Genomic DNA, 20,058 nt, shown 5'->3' with positions numbered 1-20,058 from the left:
AACGCAATTTTTTATGGCTGTTTAAATATCAGTCTGTCAGACCACACCTGGAACAGAGTTGACAAAAAGGTGACCTGGGAAGATAAGAGATAAGTTTGAAATTTTAATCAACATATCCCACAGATGTGGAAATACTAGAGTATCAGTTTGACAGAATTTGGTCTAAATGTTCACAGTGTAATACTTTCCATTTCTGTCAGTGTAGTTTTGAGATTTTGTGACAAATGAATCTGGATAAACTTGCTGCTTGTCAGTTTCCATGGCATTTCCTAATGCTCTTCAAACAGATACTGAACTGATTGTCTCTCTATTGGGGCATTCAGTTTTTTTAAGTTTTTTTTTTTTTTTTGGGGGGGGGGGGGGGGGGGGGTCAGCTATCAGCTATCCTGGACTCCCCTGTCCCTTGATGGGTACACCCATAACAGACACTTGTGAGCCAGAGATGTAACTAGGATGAAGCAGTGGGGTCTGCGGGCCCCCTGGTGCCTAAGAAAGAGAAATAAAAAACTAAGAACAGAAAAATGAAAATATTGTATGCATCATTATATGTTTACAAAGGGGTATAGTATGTTGGAGATCATCTGCTATGTTCACCTATGAAGAAAATGTTTGTAAAATGAGGTAAGCGTAATGGGTAAATTGGCTAAAGAGACATGCTTTGCACCAAAGAAATCAGAAGATTCTGTTGATAAGACCTAAGTTTTAGCAGCCATGAGCTACTGTTTAACTAATAATTTTAAAAATTACGATGGAAATTTGCTGGTGCCAAACAAGAATCACAGCAGTAGTAAGTTCGCTAGGGAACGTGTGTCTCAGCTAATTACACACAGTGATGCACACTCCAGATAGTCACATTTATGATTTTTTTAGACATGAAAAATCTGTAGCATATAATATTGGAGCGTTACATGATAGTTCTTTGAGTCTTGAAGTTATTCACCTCCTCTTCCTCTTTGAAGACAGTGTTATAGTGTCCAGCTTGCTCTGCTTAAATTTCTTACTTTTCCAAAGTTTTACAGATACGGGCAATGCAGATAGATAAATCAGGTGAAATAAGGATGCATAAATGACATTGACTTCATACTATACGAATTAATGTATTTCACATTATTAGTGAACTAAACAGCAATCAATATCTTCTCTCTGTCGTGAACGGGAAAAGACAGACAGTCACGAAACAGACATCAATGAAACATCCAGTAGGACTTTTTACAGACATAAGAAAATTAATGTTGTTGTTCTTCCCTTGCTAGCTCCACAGGCTTGATTGCTGTGGGCATACCATGTTTTAATCTTTGCCATAAACTACTTAGGTGAATGAATGGACAAAAATAGACAGAAAAAATAAAACCGATATCCATATAGGTAAAACCAGCATAAGTTCTAAAATGCCTCCCCCACCGCTCCCCGCCATTGTATAATGGCATGTTTCACAATTGTTGCACAGCAGTATACAATGGTGGTGCCCTTTCTACTTACAATCATAACTTAAAATTTATTTTCAGTTATAACTTATTTCTACCTTTGGCTTGACTGGTGTTTAAAATACCTTTATGTATGGCCAATCTTATTTTAATATATCTAAAAACAAAGATGATGTGACTTACCAAACGAAAGCGCTGGCAGGTCGATAGACACACAAACAAACACAAACATACACATAAAATTCAAGCTTTCGCAACAAACTGTTGCCTCATCAGGAAAGAGGGAAGGAGAGGGAAAGACGAAAGGATGTGGGTTTTAGGGGAGAGGGTAAGGAGTCATTCCAATCCCGGGAGCGGAAAGACTTACCTTAGGGGGAAAAAAGGACGGGTATACACTCGCACACACACACATATCCATCCACACATATACAGACACAAGCAGACATATTATATAATGTGGTCTTTAAATATGTCTGCTTGTCACAAGCAGACATATTATATAATGTGGTCTTTAAATATGTCTGCTTGTGTCTGTACATGTGTGGATGGATATGTGTGTGTGCGAGTGTATACCCGTCCTTTTTTCCCCCTAAGGTAAGTCTTTCCGCTCCCGGCATTGGAATGACTCCTTACCCTCTCCCTTAAAACCCACATCCTTTTGTCTTTCCCTCTCCTTCCCTCTTTCCTGATGAGGCAACAGTTTGTTGCGAAAGCTTGAATTTTGTGTGTATGTTTGTGTTTGCTTGTGTGTCTATCGACCTGCCAGCGCTTTCGTTTGGTAAGTCACATCATCTTTGTTTTTAGATATATTTTTCCCACGTGGAATGTTTCCCTCTATTATATTAATATCATCAATCTTATTTTAATGTATACCCTAGATGTGGCAACTCTCTCTTATTTTACAGTTTTATTTATATATTCCGAACATTTAATTTTCCTAGTCCACACCACTACAGAGGGCATGTTCACAGTTAAAGTCAGCAGCTCCATTATTTCAGAGTAACTGGTGCACACCTCTTACACAAGTTAAGCAATGTTTGTTGAGTGCACACCTCGTAAGTCCCTTGGTGCAGTGCAGCTAGACGGCACAGTTTGTTCTCACAATTTTTAGGTAATGGTGAATTTAATGTCGACAGAATGTCCGTAGCGCTGCTCCATAGGATAGTGTATATAGGCAAGTGCATGATTGAGAGTTTCCGATGCTGCAACAGGAAGGCACATCATTTGCAACCTGTAATACTGGAACCATGTCATATACGACATATTTCAATGTCACAACCAGCCCACACATTCAGCATCACGCCAAGATATCACCAAATAAGGTAATTTCATAAATATTTTCACCTTATATGGTGCCTGGTAGCAAAATGTAGCATCCCTCACCACTACAATTGAAACGAAAGCTTTTGGCTCATTGTAAGCACCTTCACACATTATAACACATAACTGTAACCTTTTTACAGCACCCATCAAGCATTTGAGAATTGAACAGTTCCTCTTGACATCTGTTTTGCCAATACATACATGCTTTCACATAACATACACAAAATAAGCATTACAGTTCAATGTAACTGGATATAACCTAAGTGCTCATAAGTCTATATGTACTGCTGATATGTTGGGTACATATATGGTACAATTTATACATATTGACTTCTAGATTAATTGTAACATTTATAACTTGTGAAGGAATCAACATTTCAGTACCACTGTACATACTTTAAGAGTTCATTTTTGTCCTCAGGATGCAGATAACAACATCTTATGACATTTTAAATACACAATACTTGGCATTTTCTGTGACCATTGAAGGACTGCTTGTCTCATACAGATTTGTCATGAGTAGGTAACTCTCTAAATCTTTGCGTTCATGCAATAGTATTACCTTACATAGAATAGCAATTAAAAACATTCGTTCAATTTCAGGTTTGCAAGGACAACCAGTGTCCTCACACTCTGACTTGTGCACCTGTAAATCCAGACAGCTAACGAAAGAGAATAAATCTTCATTATGCGTAAACCAACATAAGTGAACATAGCTACTCTTAGACCAGACTTATGCTATCACATTTCTCTGGCAAAGAAACATGGTCAAATATTCATCAAATTTATTTGACAAAGATTTTTGCAATGGTGCCAGAAAGGTGTATTACATTTTTTGTGAAAGTTCAAGATGGTGGACAACAATTTCTTATTATGTGCTGCAGTTGCTTGTATCACAATTGCATTGTGTGTGCTTTTGGAAGAGAAGTGGTGGAAAAAAAGGAAACATATTTGGGGAAAGCGATAGGTTTCTTGTTGAAATAATAAAATAATTCAACATAATTTGTTACAAGAGGTGGTGCAAGTGGAGGATGTCAAGTCTTATATAAATTACTTGCAAATGGATGAGAGTGCATTTCAGTATTTACTCAGTAAAGTGGCTTCTCATATTACAAAACAGAATAATCATTTGAGACAGGCTCACCGTAACACTGCATTTTCTTGATACAGGAGAGAGCTACTCTATTTTACAATACAGCACTCGAATATCACAGTGCACACTAACCAACATAATTCTAGAAATGTGTAAAGTGCTGAAGGAGGAATATCTGAAGGTAAATAAATGTTTAGTATACCATAAGGGCAATAAGAACTACTTTTATTTTTGAATAATTTAATTGATAGAATTAGTGTTCCAACAACTACAAAATTAATAAAAAGTATGAAACAGATGAAGCACTTTTTAACTTGTCGCATCCAGAGTTCAAAAATAGACAAAGTAGAATGGAAAGCTACGAAATTTTTTTTATTTTAGTGTGTCACCAAGCCTCTATTCTGGCTTGCTGAAAAGCTTTCTGGATGTTTCCAGATGTAGAGGTGGATGGCTGCAGCTTTGATTGTGGATGTGAAGTCACCTACAGTGTATCCCACCTGCCCATCAGCACACAATTAATGACATGCATTGTGCCCCTTGCTCAACCCGCACTCCAGTCAAAGCAAGGTAACTGGAAAGAGCCAAAGGAACACACCAACTAAACTTTGAAGTCATGTTTACACAAACACAACACTGGCATAGCTGTAGCAATGCCAGTGCTCCAGATGGTTACATTTCACATTGCAGTGAACAGAAGAGGAACAATTTTTATAATCAAATCTATGGCGAGGCTCTAGATTTGATCATATTTCTTTGACAAAAGGTGGGATTTGACAAAGTTCCCTATTACACTGTCAAAGTTATTTGACATAAGTTTTTGACATATCATCTTTGACAAAGAAATATGATAGTGTAATACCGGCCTAGTGCACAATGAACCACAGCTCCATTGTGTACAGCTTCCATTTGGCATTAGCAACTTGTACTGTGTGCCACTCCACAAGGACGTGATCCAGTGCAGGCTGTTCCATAACCTTCCTGCTTAGACCATATCATTCCCCTGTTTCTTGCATGGCTTATGAATGAATAGCTTCATAGTAAAACTCACTCTCAATGTCCCCCATTTGAGTCTGCCTGAAGGATCCTTCAGCCACCACAACCATTTCAATGCAGCTATATCTGTTAGCACTTCAACTTTTTCCCATACACATAGCATCAAAAGTACATAATCCCAATTATTAAGCTCAGCATCTCCTTCTCCATTATAGAATAATTCCTTTTCGCATTATTTAGCTGCCATAAAGTGTAACCCACAGGATGCTCTTTGCCATCTGTTACCTGACTCAAAACACATGCAATGCCTAACTGGTAGCGTCACTTGATAGTGCAAACCCTCTCCGTAGTCTGGAAAATCCATTCTTGACTTGGCACCAAAGCTTCTTTTAACGCTCTTTTGCCTACTTGAATTTCACTCGCTTTCTTAAGCAGTTGTGTAAGTGGGTGTGCACCATCTGGGAACCCCTTCATGAATTTCTTATAGTAATTGGCTGGCACCAAAATTGAAAGTCACTCCCTACCTGTCTGAGGACTCAGAAAATCCTGTACAGCTTGTATTAGCCTAAGATCCATCTTCATCCTCTCTCTGCTAATTATATGCTTCAAATAAATAACTCTTCTAGGACAAAATGGCACTTCCTTAAAAACATTTTCTTTAACCATCATATGTTCTTCTTAAAATGCCTTGAGAACGCAATTCTATCATCAAGGCACACCATACATTGTTGAGGTTTCAAACACTTTACTACCCCATCCAACAATTGCTAAAATGCTGCTGGTGCATTTTTTAAAATCTTAATTGCATCTTTCAGCACTTGTAATGATCCAATTACGGTAAAATATCACAGCAGTAACAATAAAAATTTTTAAGCTAAGATTGTTTGTGACCAAACACTTGAACATAATTCTCATGTACAATAAAAGAAAGAAATTAATGTTGAGGACATAGATATGTTGAAACATGTTGGGTGAAGAAATTGAGGGAAAAACTGTGGTTGTCACAAGCAGTCAAACCCATTCACATAATAGTTTCTGCAAACATCGCTGTTTTAAACCTCAATATCAAAAAGATGGACATCAGTCAATTCAATAATGGTTTTACTATTTCTAATCACAAGGTAGAATATAAAGTCTGTAAATAGATCAGCAATCATTTTTATAACACAGTATTTTTATCTTGATCGCAATTAGTTTATTTAAAATTTTCATTATTACACTTTTCAGCAGTCAGAGAGAGTCCCTTTAGTCAACCATAGTGCCAGTAGTGCTAGTGTTTGTTTTCAATACAGTCCAGAGACAGGTAGTGCTATTTACATTGTTTTCTACAAGAAGTAGCTAGCAACCACAGTTTAGCCAACAATCAGCCGCCTTTAGTGAATTAGCAGTCTAGTTAAAAGTTGATTAACTCTCTACAGTAAATTGATTTCTTAGGATGGATAGGATGTGTGACTGCTGTGTACGGACACAGGAGGAGCTGGCCACTGTTCGCGAACAGCTAAACATGTTGATGGCCGCGGTCAGCCGTCTTCAGGCTGCTGGGAGTGTAGCGGCAGTGGGGAGTCTGGTGCGTTGCATGGTACACCCTAGGTGTTACATGCTTCACCCACTGTCCCTGCTGTCGAAACATCTTCATGGGTACCGGGCGCGGTTATGCCACCATCTCCCCAAGGGGATTGGCGGGTTCAGCGGCGTTCGCAGCGCACAAGGCGGAGGGTAAATGTGGAGGCTGGCCGTGTGGCATCGCCTGCTCTGTCTGTGAGTGGACATGTGGCCACTCCTTCAGCAAGGTCTGAGCAGGCACACAGGGGGAGGGGTTTATTAGTTACTGGGAGCTCCAACGTTAGGCGGGTGATGGAGCCCCTTAGGGAAATAGCGGAAAGGTCGGGGAAGAAGGCCAGTGTTCACTCTGTCTGCTTGCCGGGGGGTCTCATCCGAGTTGTGGAGGAGGCCCTGCCGGCGGCGATAGAGAGCACTGGGTGCACCCGACTGCAAATTGTTGCTCATGTCAGCACCAATGACTCCTGCCGTCTGGGTTCAGAGGTCATCCTCAGTTTGTACAGGCGGTTGGCGGAATTGGTGAAGGCGGGGTGGAATCAGAGCTAACTATTTGTAGTATCATTCCCAGAACCAATTGCGGTCCTCTGGTTTGGAGCCGAGTGGAAGGCTTAAACCAGAGTCTCAGACGATTCTGCGGAGATCTGGGGTGCAAATTTCTCGACCTCCGCTATCGGGTGGAGAAATGTAGGGTCCCCCTGAATAGGTCATTAGTGCACTACACGCCAGAAGCGGCTACAAGGGTAGCAGAGTACATGTGGAGTGCACATGTGGGTTTTTTAGGTTAGAGAATTCCCTCCCTAGGCCCGACAAGACGGCTCCTGAGACGCGGCAAGGTAGGAGTAGGCAAAGTGCAACAGGGAATAAGAATATTAATGTGCTAATAGTAAACTGCAGGAGCGTCTATAGAAAGGTCCCAGAACTGCTCTCATTAATAAACGGTCACAACGCCCATATAGTACTAGGGACAGAAAGTTGGCTGAAACCAGACATAAACAGTAATGAAATCCTAAACTCAGATTGGAATGTATACCACAGAGACAGGCTGGACAGTGAAGGGGGAGGCGTGTTTATAGTGATAAGAAGTGCAATAGTATCAAAGGAAATTGACAGAGATCTGAAATGTGAAATAATTTGGGTGAAAGTCACGGTTAAAGCAGGCTCAGACATGGTAATTGGATGTCTCTATAGGCCCCCTGGCTCAGCAGCTGTTGTGGCTGACCACCTGAAGGATAATTTGGATAATATTTCGAGTAGATTTCCCCACCATGTTATAGTTCTGGGTGGAGATTTTAATTTGCCGGATATAGACTGGGAGACTCAAACGTTTATAACGGGTGGCAGGGACAAAGAATCCAGTGAAATTTTTTAAAGTGCTTTATCTGAAAACTACCTTGAGCAGTTAAACAGAGAACCGACTCATGGTGATAACATATTAGACCTTCTGGTGACAAACAGACCCGAACTATTTGAAACAGTTAACGCAGAACAGGGAATCAGTGATCATAAAGCGGTTACTGCATCGATGATTTCAGCCGTAAATAGAAATATTAAAAAAGGTAGGAAGATTTTTCTGTTTAGCAAAAGTGACAAAAAGCAGATTACAGAGTACCTGATGGCTCAACACAAAAGTTTTGTCTCAAGTACAGACAGTGTTGAGGATCAGTGGACAAAGTTCAAAACCATCGTACAATATGTGTTAGATGAGTATGTGCCAAGCAAGATCGTAAGAGATGGAAAAGAGCCACCATGGTACAACAACTGAGTTAGGAAACTGCTGCAGAAGCAAAGGGAACTTCACAGCAAACATAAACATAGCCAAAGCCTTGCAGGCAAACAAAAATTATGCAAAGCGAAATGTAGTGTGAGGAGGGCTATGCGAGAAGCGTTCAATGAATTCGAAAGAAAAGTTCTATGTACTGATTTGGCAGAAAATCCTAAGAAATTTTGGTCTTATGTCAAAGCGGTAGGTGGATCAAAACAAAATGTCCAGACACTCTGTGACCAAAATGGTACTGAAACAGAGGATGACAGACTAAAGGCCGAAATACTAAATGTCTTTTTCCAAAGCTGTTTCACAGAGGAAGACTGCACTGTAGTTCCTTCTCTAGATTGTCGCACAGATGATGAAATGGTAGATATTGAAATAGATGACAGAAGGATAGAGAAACAATTAAAATCGTTAAAAAGAGGAAAGGCCGCTGGACCTGATGGGATACCAGTTCGATTTTACACAGAGTACGCGAAGGAACTTGCCCCCCTTCTTGCAGCGGTGTACCGTAGGTCTCTAGAAGAGTGTAGCATTCCAAAGGATTGGAAAAGGGCACAGGTCATCCCCGTTTTCATGAAGGGACGTCGAACAGATGTGCAGAACTATAGACCTATATCTCTAACGTCGATCAGTTGTAGAATTTTGGAACACGTATTATGTTCGAGTATAATGACCTTTCTGGAGACTAGAAATCTACTCTGTAGGAATCAGCATGGGTTTTGAAAAAGACGGTTGTGTGAAATGCAGCTCGCGCTATTCGTCCACGAGACTCAGAGAGCCATAGACATGGGTTCATGGGTAGATGCCGTGTTTCTTGACTTCCGCAAGGCGTTCGATACAGTTCTCCACAGTTGTTTAATGAACAAAGTAAGAGCATATGGACTATCAGACCAATTGTGTGATTGGATTGAAGAGTTCCTAGATAACAGAACGCAGCATGTCATTCTTAATGGAGAGCAGTCTTCCGAAGTAAGAGTGATTTCAGGTGTGCCGCAGGGGAGTGTCATAGGACCGTTGCTATTCACAATATACATAAATGACCTTGAGGATGACATCGGAAGTTCACTGAGGCTTTTTGCAGATGATGCTGTGGTGTATCGAGAGGTTGTAACAATAGAAAATTGTACTGAAATGCAGGAGGATCTGCAGCGAATTGACACATGGTGCAGGGGATGGCAATTGAATATCAATGTAGACAAGTGTAATGTGCTGTGAATACATAGAAAGATAGTTCCCTTATCATTTAGCTACAAAATAGCAGGTCAGTAACCGGAAGCAGTTAATTCCATAAATAATCTGGGAGTACGCATTAGGAGTGATTTAAAATGGAATGATCATATAAAGTTGATCATCAGTAAAGCAGATGCCAGACTGAGATTCATTGGAAGAATTCCAAGGAAATGCAATCCAAAAACAAAGGAAGTAGGTTACAGTACGCTTGTTCGCCCACTGCTTGAATACTGCTCAACAATGTAGTATCCGTACCAGATAGGGTTGATAGAAGAGATAGAGAAGATCCAACGGAGAGCAGCGTGCTACATTACAGGATCATTTAGCAATCGCAAAAGCGTTACGGAGATGATAGATAAATTCCAGTGGAAGACTCTGCAGGAGAGACGCTCAGTAGCTCGGTACGGGCTTTTGTTAAAGTTTCGAGAACATACCTTCACCGAAGAGTCAAGCAGTATATTGCTCCCTCCTACGTATATCTCGCAAAGAGACCATGAGGATAAAATCAGAGAGATTAGAGCCCACACAGAAGCATACCAACAATCCTTCTTTCCACAAACAATATGAGACTGGAATAGAAGGGAGAACCGATAGAGGTACTCAGGGTACCCCCCGCCACACACCGTCAGGTGGCTTGCAGAGTATGGGTGTAGATGTAGATGTAGATCACCAACATTCTATTAATAATGATGAGAATCAGATCTAGGAATAAGCCATATCTCCAAAAAATGTACAATGTACAACTAAAAGTATACTGCACGAACTCAGAGTGCATTTAGTAGTGAGGGAGTAACATACTGGAAGCATTATCTGTACAGATTTAAATGGATATGCTTTCAGTTTCATGCAAATTCATGCATCACCTGTGAAGAATGGAAAAGGTGTAGAGCAGATGATTAAATGTTACAAAAATGTTCTAAAAGAGCTCAATGTTTGGAGTTACTTTTTAGAAAGTTATTTAGCTGGCTGCTTACTGGGCCACTACATCCACCAGATTTACCCTGTGGGTGGTTTGGTGGCTGGGCCACAGGCAATTCATCATCACAGGTGGCAGTTTCCCTCAATGCTGCATGTGTGCCACCTATTGTGGTGCTGTGATTGCAGAACTACTTTCTTCATCTGCACTCACATAACTAGACACATCTACATGTGCACCATCCACAACAGTGCTGTGATCAGTCATGTAATTACACTACACGACAGAGACATCAAAGAGCTGTACTACGAGGTACTGGCAGAAGTAAAGCTGTGAGGACAGGGCATGAGTTGCACTTGGGTAGCTCAGTTGGTAGAGCACTTGCCTGCAAAAGGCAAAGGTCCCGAGTTCGAGTCTCGGTCCGGCACACAGTTTTAATCTGCCAGGAAGTTTCAATTACACACGTGTCAATCTGCCTGCCTTTACAGGCTGTGATGAGACCACCAGCAGGCAGTGTAGGTCTCAGCACTATGCAGCCATTACAGACAGTTTTCTACCATTGCCTCTCTGGGATTTTGAGGATGGGAGCAAAATTCTGTGATGCACTGAACAGGATGAAGGGTGTGGCAGATCTCCGTTCAACCAAACTTGCTCAGCTGTCAGTCCTGTCTGGCCTTCCACCAGTGATGACTGCAGCAGACAAGAGAGAGGTGGATTGTCATCTGACAGAGCTTTCTCCACCAGCAGTCTCATCTGCTCCCCCCACCTGTGGTGTCCCTGCTTGAGGTAGACTAAGAGATGGAAGTCATGTACGTACCACAAAGCATCCTCGCAGAAGAAGAGAACAAATGTCATGTGAGAGAGAGCGCACTGTGCAAACTTGATCTTGAGCAGCACACCCAATATCACACTGAGGCGAAACCCCTTACAGGCAACTGGACGAAGAGACAAGTGTCTATCTTCACAATGGGAGACAAGAAGTGTACTTTACCAGACAACAGCACTGTGAGCTGTACCTGGACAGCCATTGCAACCAAATGCATGACTGCAGCCTCCAGTAATGACAATGAGACATGGATGGCTGAATTGTCCAAACACTCTGATATTAGGCCATGTTTGGCTGCTGATGCATCCAAATTCCCTCTCATTGACTGTTATTAGCCACTAGCAGAACAACAGAAACAGGCCACTAAAGTGACTGGAAACCAACCCACATGAGATGTGACCAGCTCCTGTTTGGCACTTCCTGCCAGCTGTCAAACTAGAGGTCACAAACACAGCTAGCTGCACAGATGGCCAGGCACCAGCTGAACTCAAACAAAGCCAGCACTTGCCTGACACCCCCTGTCACATGGTTTGACCACTGTCCTCCACTCATCACCTCCTGCCACATGTTTGAGCACTGTCCTTCACCCATCACCAGGGAGGTTATGAAGGACTACAGAGGTTTCCTGCTGCACCTCAAAAAGCGGACGACAATTGTCTGCACTGTGAGGTCTTCAAGGGACGACAAGGCACGAGTCCAGCTCACAAATATTGGAGACTGCTATAAGGTCACGAGTGGCACCAGCAAGCTCATGATCCTTTACTACAAATATGCTGTTGTCTCTGACAACCCCATCAAGGCAGTCTGCAAGGGTTCATCAAGCTGTGCAGACATGGACCTCCAAAAAGACACCCTGAAGTACAGTGAATTCGATGTGTGCCCAGTGACATACTTCAAATCCACCCAGATGCAGAGAGAGTCACTATAACTCCTGCTGTCTGCCACCCACAATGTGAAGACCACCAAGCTATTCTCAATGACAAAGGTAGCCAACACTAAGGTCACCGTTGAGTGTCTATGGAACGAGCAAGGCTTGCTGCAGTGCTTCCAGTGCCTAGGTGTGGGAAATGTGGTACACCACAGTAACTATCCCAAGGAAGGCATGAAATGTGCTGGTGAACATGTGAGCGCAAGATGTCTGCTACCCATATTGCACCCTCCCATGTGCAAGAATTGTAGAGGCCAACACGATGTGAAACGTTTAAGACTCTGACTCCAGTAACCCAACAACCTGGAGTCCCACTCAAGAAGAAGGCCGATTGTCCCATCCAACATCCATGCCTTGGCACACATTTGCCAACCACGTTGAACTACACCGTCAACAGTGAATAGATACTGGCTGACACTACCTCTGTATCACATGGCAACGAAAGACGGTGTGCATGTGCTAACAAGCAGGCAAGGGCAAGCACATGAGAGTAACACTGTGATCAACCCCTGTAAGGGGAAGATCCATTGCCCTAATGAAGAAACAACAGGAGTGACAGACATCAGTAGCATAAGTGCTGTCAGTGTTGACATCACACCCTGTCACACTGCACCAACAGTAGTGGTCAATGAATACCTGAACACTCCATCACTTCACTTCCCTCACCACTCAAACAAGTTTCACACCTTATCGAGATGCTGTGGTGAGTTTCTGAGGCACTAATGTTAACTGCCCAGGAAGCACAGCCATCTACACAGCAGATGATGCCATAAGCCCATTCCTAACACAATCTGCATCTGGAGTGCAGATGTCAGACTAACTGTGGCCTATCTTGCACTGCCAGGGATTATAAGAGAAACAAAACAGAGAAGGTTTATAATTTCTTATGCAGAGTCTTGAGATGAAGCTCCTAGTCCAGAATAAGCCAGGGGGTAAAGACACCCCTGAAGAAGAGTCCCACAAGACCAGCAGGGAGTTGGTTCTCCTCTCTGTGCAATTACACTAGCTGCTTGTGGCCATCAGTCAGAGCCTCATTGTTCTCTCACCAGCCATCAGTATTGCTGCATCCTAGGTGCCACCATTAGTCAAGCCAATGCTCACATCTGTCACCAATGCCTGCCAGTGTCATCACCAGCTCATCACGTCTGCACCAGCACATTTCATTGGCCTTGCTGCACCCAGATGGCTGCCGCTAATCAAATGCCGCCTCGCCAGTGACTGCTGATGCCTGTCAATGCCTGCAACTGTCAGCTCATTGGGCTACCAACAATGACAACCTCACTGGGTGCCAGTCAAGCACCTCTTGCTACAGCATCCACCACCAGGCACTTACTGCACACTACAGAGATGACTGGCCAGCAGCTGCACCCATGTCACAGCACTACACTGGGTCAGATTACTCCAGGGAGAGCCTCTAATATTGCAGTACCATGTGTTATACATTTTTAACCATTGTACAATAAACTCCTGCAGATATCATCTGGGAACTCCTGTTTTTATTTTCTGTGTGCTTGTCAAGATGCAAGGACAGAAAAAGGGCAGGATTTGGTCACAACAATTTGCAATGCATAATAAAGTAAATCTAGGTGGATAAGTAAGCTCAATGAATTACAGTACTGTTCAGACAAAGTTAACTGCAGCGTGCTGTGTATTAATGGGCTTTGGCTGCAAAACTCGGAAATAAACTTAGTGTACCTTATGGCTACATATTAGCCACAAATTATTGATGAATGAATATTGCACATGATGGAGTGCCAATTACACTAGTGAAAATCTAAATTTGCAGCACTCATGGTAGACCTAACCAAGCACTGCAATGAAGGTGCATTTGAAGTGACAACTGTGATACTGCATATCCAAAAAATTATCACTGCTTCCATGTACCATACATCAACCTCTGATGAAGTTCTTGTTGATAAACTAAAAATGTATTAATCAAATTTTTCATAAAACACAAGACGCACAAAATATTTATTGCAGAGGACTTAAACACATACACAAGAGAAAATAGAAAAATGTAAATCACATGATTGGCTTAAAGCACTAAACTGCTACTATATAACTGGAAGACATGCCGTATTAGATGCATCGCTTGACATTGTAATTAGTAATGTACTTAGGGCTCAACTAAAGTAGCATGTGTTTAAGATGGAGTTTCCTGATCATAATGGGATATGGATCAGAAAACGCAGAATACTTAACAGTTAGTAACATACAGAATATTAAATGAGAGTAATATTGAGGTTAAGGTGGAAGATTGACCAAATATACAGCAAAACATTAAAAAAACCTTGATGAATGTCTCTTTATGTTTTATATATCATTACAAATGTAATAGATCACAAAAAGATGTGCTCCTAGCAGCAGACAAAAACCACAGCACTCTAACAGGTGGTACATTTAAAAGCTCAAGCAAATGATACTGCTTCTTGCGCACAAAGATAAGAATGTTAAAAGTAAGGAAGCCATGATAAACTATATAACTCTTAACAAGTTGTACAAATATGAAATAGAATCATTTAAATGTAAAGTGAATGATGAATTACCATAGCCTCAAAAAACCAATGCCAAGCAGCTTGCAATACTGTAAAAAGTAAGATCAATATGGGTAAAGCACAGTCCCAATAAGTTGGACTATACTTAATGAATGCTTTATAAACTGTGTCAGCTCCCATTTTTCATGCAATAAAAATAATTCTAATAGTTGTTCAGCAACAAGAAACAGCAAACAAAAATTTATCCACATCAAAATCACCTTAGATAGCATCACCAAAACTGTAAATAAACATAAAATCTTGAAGACATGATTACTATGTGATTAGTAACAGTATTATTAAACAATGGGTCTCTGCAACCATAATGCTACAAATGTGTCTGGCAAATCATATTTTTGATGGAAGTGTATTCTCTGATTGTCTGAAAATGACTGTTACACTCTCAGTCTATAAGAAAGCTGACAGAAAAATCACAAACAATTATAGATTATATCAGTAGCTTCCATTACATCAAAAGTTCTACATACGGTTCACATATGAAAATTTACAATTATTTTGAAAGTAGTAAATTGCTTAGTGACAGCCAATTTAGCTTTCGAACACAGCTGTCAACAACAAAAATTGAATGTCTGCTCAGTAACATACATGAAGGATATGAGTACAAGAAAAAGACACATGTAAACTTTTGGATTCCCCTAAGCCCTCAACTGTGTCACAAATGATATAATGATAAAAGGTCTAGAGCATTGTGGCATTGTAGATAAACCATTACAACTACTTCAGCCATGTTTAAACAAAAGGATACCATTAGTAAAGACAAACAACCAAGAGCCAACACCCATGGAAAGAGTGATCCCACAAGGCTCAGTGCTTGGACCTTTCCTTTACTCTGTGTGTAAACTACATGCCTTGTGACAACATACTGTATGCTGATGACAAGACATTAATTACAGTTGGAACAAATCTATGAGATGTCTTACAATACAACAAAGTAACGACTGAAATGAGCAATGACTGGTCCAAGACCAATCTTTTATCTATGAATAGAATAAAATCTGAAGAAATTTACTTCATCCTGAAGACATTCAAACAAGATACAAAAAATCTCAAATTAACTGAGATTGCACGTAGATCACAGACTTACATGGGATAGATGTACCAACTACCTGCAAGGCAAACTTGTTTATACTGGTTCTCTTTTCCTAATACATGTTGTTAATAAAATTTATTGGTAAAAACTTCAGCAATATTAAGAAAAGGATGTATGGGGGAGACACTGAGTCACAGACAGGAATAAAAAAGCCTTGTTGGCCAGAGACAGTGGTCATGTGTGTGTGTGAGTTGTGCTTGTGTGAATATGTTTGTGCTTTCTGCTTTACAAGAAGGCCTTTTGGCTGAAAACTGAAATGTATAGCAGTCTTTTTGTTGTGCCTGTCTGCAACACAACATCTCCACTATATGGTGAGCTGGAGTCTATCCTTTTCATAATATTGTCATTATTCCATCTTCAATTTTCCATTGTTTAGTAAAAACCTCTTAATTTCTGCTAAGTTTTCTTTCTTTCATTCACAACTCCAATATAGAATACTACTTTGGGGTAACTCAGTGGGTTCATGTATCATCAAGTGGCAGAAGAAAGCAGTTAGATGTGTAATACGTCTAGCACTGAGGCGAAGCTACAAAAATTACTTTCAGAACTTGAGATAGATCTGTTTGTCTATCACAGTTTAATATATTATATATAAAAACAAAGATGAGGTGACTTACCGAACAAAAGCGCTGGCAGGTCGATAGACACACAAACAAACACAAACATACACACAAAATTCAAGCTTTCGCAACAAACTGTTGCCTCATCAGGAAAGAGGGAAGGAGAGGGGAAGACGAAAGGAAGTGGGTTTTAAGGGAGAGGGTAAGGAGTCATTCCAATCCCGGGAGCGGAAAGACTTACCTTAGGGGGAAAAAAGGACAGGTATACACTCGCACACACGCACATATCCATCCACACATACAGACACAAGCAGACATATTTGTCTGCTTGTGTCTGTATGTGTGGATGGATATGTGCGTGTGTGCTTTGTCTGCTTGTGTCTGTATGTGTGGATGGATATGTGCGTGTGTGCGAGTGTATACCTGTCCTTTTTTCCCCCTAAGGTAAGTCTTTCCGCTCCCGGGATTGGAATGACTCCTTACCCTCTCCCTTAAAACCCACTTCCTTTCGTCTTCCCCTCTCCTTCCCTCTTTCCTGATGAGGCAACAGTTTGTTGCGAAAGCTTGAATTTTGTGTGTATGTTTGTGTTTGTTTGTGTGTCTATCGACCTGCCAGCGCTTTTGTTTGGTAAGTCACCTCATCTTTGTTTTTATATATAATTTTTCCCACGTGGAATGTTTCCTTCCATTATACAGTTTAATATATGCTAAATAAAACATAAAGAATTTTAACTTAAGATCCCAACTGCTTGTCTATAATACTATAAACAGTAGCATCCATACTCAAGGCTGACACAACAGATAAAACTTTGAAATTCTATAACAAACTCTCAAAGACAGTGAGAGATTTACCCACACATAACTTCAAGCATATCATAGATCTGTGGTTCAAATGTATGCCAACTACTCAACAGATAAGTTTCTTGACAGTGACACACAAGAGATATGCAAGAAGCAGCTGATAACCGTACCATGAACTACGCCAATATCTGTGTGATAGTAACATATTATTTGTCACAGATTATTTACACTCTTTGCTACACAGATACTTAAGTTAAAATGTAATTACCTATGATACAATTGTATATGTGTTTATTATAATGCAGTATTATTCACACTGTATAGTACCACTTTACATGACTATTGATATTTATGTAAAATAATTATTAATGTATTGTTTTATGTATTGAACTATCTGATGAAGCCACCTGTGTTGGTAAACATACCGAAAGGCAAATAAAGATTCTATTCTGAAAAGGGTAATTTTCATCCTGCTACTGAACTTAGGTATTTGTCAGATATGTTTCTATACTGAAACAGATATCAAATTGCTCTGAAAAATACCTAAGTCCCCTAACTCAGAAGAAAATTATTTCCTTGGTGGTAACAGGAATGACACATGAATTAATTCATGACATTAAAAGTGCACAGTTTTTTGTCTTATATGGCATCATGTAAGAGATTAGCAAAATTCAACAATTAATAGGAGTCTTTTAATATGTTATAATAATCAAAGGTGCTTCTGCAAACTGTTCAGAGGTAAAGAAATGCATACCATTTAGATAATTTACCCAGATCGAAGATCAATCTTCATCAATTAAATGATTGAATCTAAAGATTGGTAGGGAGTACAATCTGAAAAAATTATATCAGGCCATTCATTTTTGGTATCATAGCAGATGCAATGGCATCCAAACATGGATCAAGAAATTAGCATCTCATATGTTTCACCTAATGTGTGAGTCTCAGTTTAATATAACCCTTAAAAATACTGTAGAGGATCATCAAGGAACAGCTCCATTTTCTGAAATAATTGACAGCCTCTAAGATTTTTTTTTTTACCGTAGCATGTTTAAAAAAATTGTCCCATGAGTTCTATTTATGAGGTAGCCTACCTGTAAGGCACATTATCTCACTGAACCGATACGAAATGCAAAGTGATGCACGATGATAGTGTTTGGTGTGCTCAACTGCACGGTCATCAGCACCTGTATGAATTCCCGGTTTTTACACAGCCCTTTTTTTTTCACAGCCCAGTCTAGCCACTGTCACAAATGATGAGGACAACACAAACACCCAGTCCTGGGGCAGACCATCCGGGAATCGAACCCAGGACCCCGTGATACAGAGGCAGCAATGCTAGCCACTGGACCACGAGCTGCGGACTCGATGCACGATGCGACTCACCTACAACGTAGTAGCAACCCCCATTGGTGGAGTGTATAGAAATGTAGTTGCAGGGATGTAACTGGTTAACACTGGAATATGACACTGACTTCATATCGCCCAGCAAAACAGGGAGTGCTAGTTGTTCCACACAGCTTTATTGTACGACACAAATTTCGAGTCATCAGCAAAAAAATAATTCATTTCATTGAAGCAAACCTACGTTCGTCTCTGTACTTAATTTCTTAGTAAAGCTTTTACTTTTTATGTAAAAAATTAAGAGTCACGGTTTCTAGATTAGCATGTGTTCTCCACTATGCAGTCTTTTCGATTCTAAGAAGACTATTTGGTGAAAGAAAACTGATTTTTTTTTATTAGTCCCACATCACAGCTTGATAATGAACTGGTTTTCTTTTCACTGCTGCCATGCTTATTTTTATAGTTCGGAAATAAGTAAAAGACTAGACATATTCTGAAAAATTTGCAGTGAGTAATTTAGTCGCTGGCCAGTTTACGTTTGGTACATGGTTTCCTTGTTGCAGCAAACGGCAAATTTCGCCAAACAGGCTACGTACGCAGTACTTGCTAAGAAATTGCGAACACGACGGACAACGTGTGAGTAATGCAGTTTAGAAAACCAAGTATCTATTCGAAACGGCAGAAGCTCCTTTCGCATAAAGCTACCCACCACTATGTCAGTTTGTGTGTGAATTATGATGGACGTCGGCGGTGATTTCTCACTTTCTCAGCTCTCCTCTTTCGACTACAGCATTCTCTTTTGCGATTAAATAGTGCGCCAAATTGTTTGGAAACTTACCCTGAGCCCAGATACGTTTCGGGGGAATAGGAAGCCGCCTTGGACGTGCTCAGGACGAACGTGGAGTGCCACGCAATCTTCTAACGGCCGGTCTCCTGCAGCCGTTGGTGCGGTGGTGATGGCATTACGAGGTCTGTTTACGGCTCGGTCACTGGAGCAGCTGATAACGACACCGCCGTCTTCCACGGCTCACTGAGGGCGGCGGGCAATGTACTGAAATGCTGCCAGTCATATCCTACCGCTGTGCGCTCGTTCTCACTTAAAATAACCGTCACAGCTTCTAGTCTGATCCCAAAAATTGCTACGTAGCCTGAAATATAATGTTCTGTTGACGTAGAAATCGTTAGAGAGGCAGTGCAAGATCGGAATGAGCCAGTTCCACAGTTACGAAATTAGAATTATATTAATACCTTCAGTTGCTAGCGGGCGTTGATATATATCAACGGGGACAGGTGAAAATGGGTGCCCCGACCAGGACCCGAACCCGGGATCTCTTGCTTACGTGGCAAGCGCTCTATCCATCTGAGCCACCGAGGGCACAGAGTAGATCGCGACTGCAGGGAGTATCTCGCGCACGCCTCCCGCGAGACCCACATTCTCACCTTGTATGTCCACACACTACATTCCATATAAGTATGTAGTTCAAAAATGGTTCAGATGGCTGTGAGCACTATGCGACTTAACTTCTGAGGTCATCAGTCGCCTAGAACTTGGAGCTAATTAAACCTAACTAACCTAAGGACATCACACACATCCATGCCCGAGGCAGGATTCGAACCTGCGACCGTAGCGGTCGTTCGGCTCCAGAC

At 41.0% G+C, this 20,058-nt stretch overlaps 1 long non-coding RNA gene across 1 annotated transcript in view; it reads right to left on the bottom strand.

Moving 5' to 3' along the window:
- The window catches only part of LOC124795181, a 64,177-nt gene extending 44,799 nt beyond the window's left edge, over window positions 1-19,378 (bottom strand). The window contains exon 1 of the long non-coding RNA XR_007016657.1: window positions 19,250-19,378. This is a non-coding gene — a long non-coding RNA (uncharacterized LOC124795181). The remainder of the gene's footprint in view (window positions 1-19,249) is intronic.
- Between the last annotated feature and the right edge of the window lie 680 nt (window positions 19,379-20,058).

The sequence above is a fragment of the Schistocerca piceifrons genome, chromosome 4, assembly GCF_021461385.2.
Source record: "Schistocerca piceifrons isolate TAMUIC-IGC-003096 chromosome 4, iqSchPice1.1, whole genome shotgun sequence".
NCBI lineage: Eukaryota > Metazoa > Arthropoda > Insecta > Orthoptera > Acrididae > Schistocerca > Schistocerca piceifrons.
The sequence above is the reverse complement of the archived record's forward strand: the minus strand, read 5'-3'. Positions and strand labels throughout refer to the sequence as shown.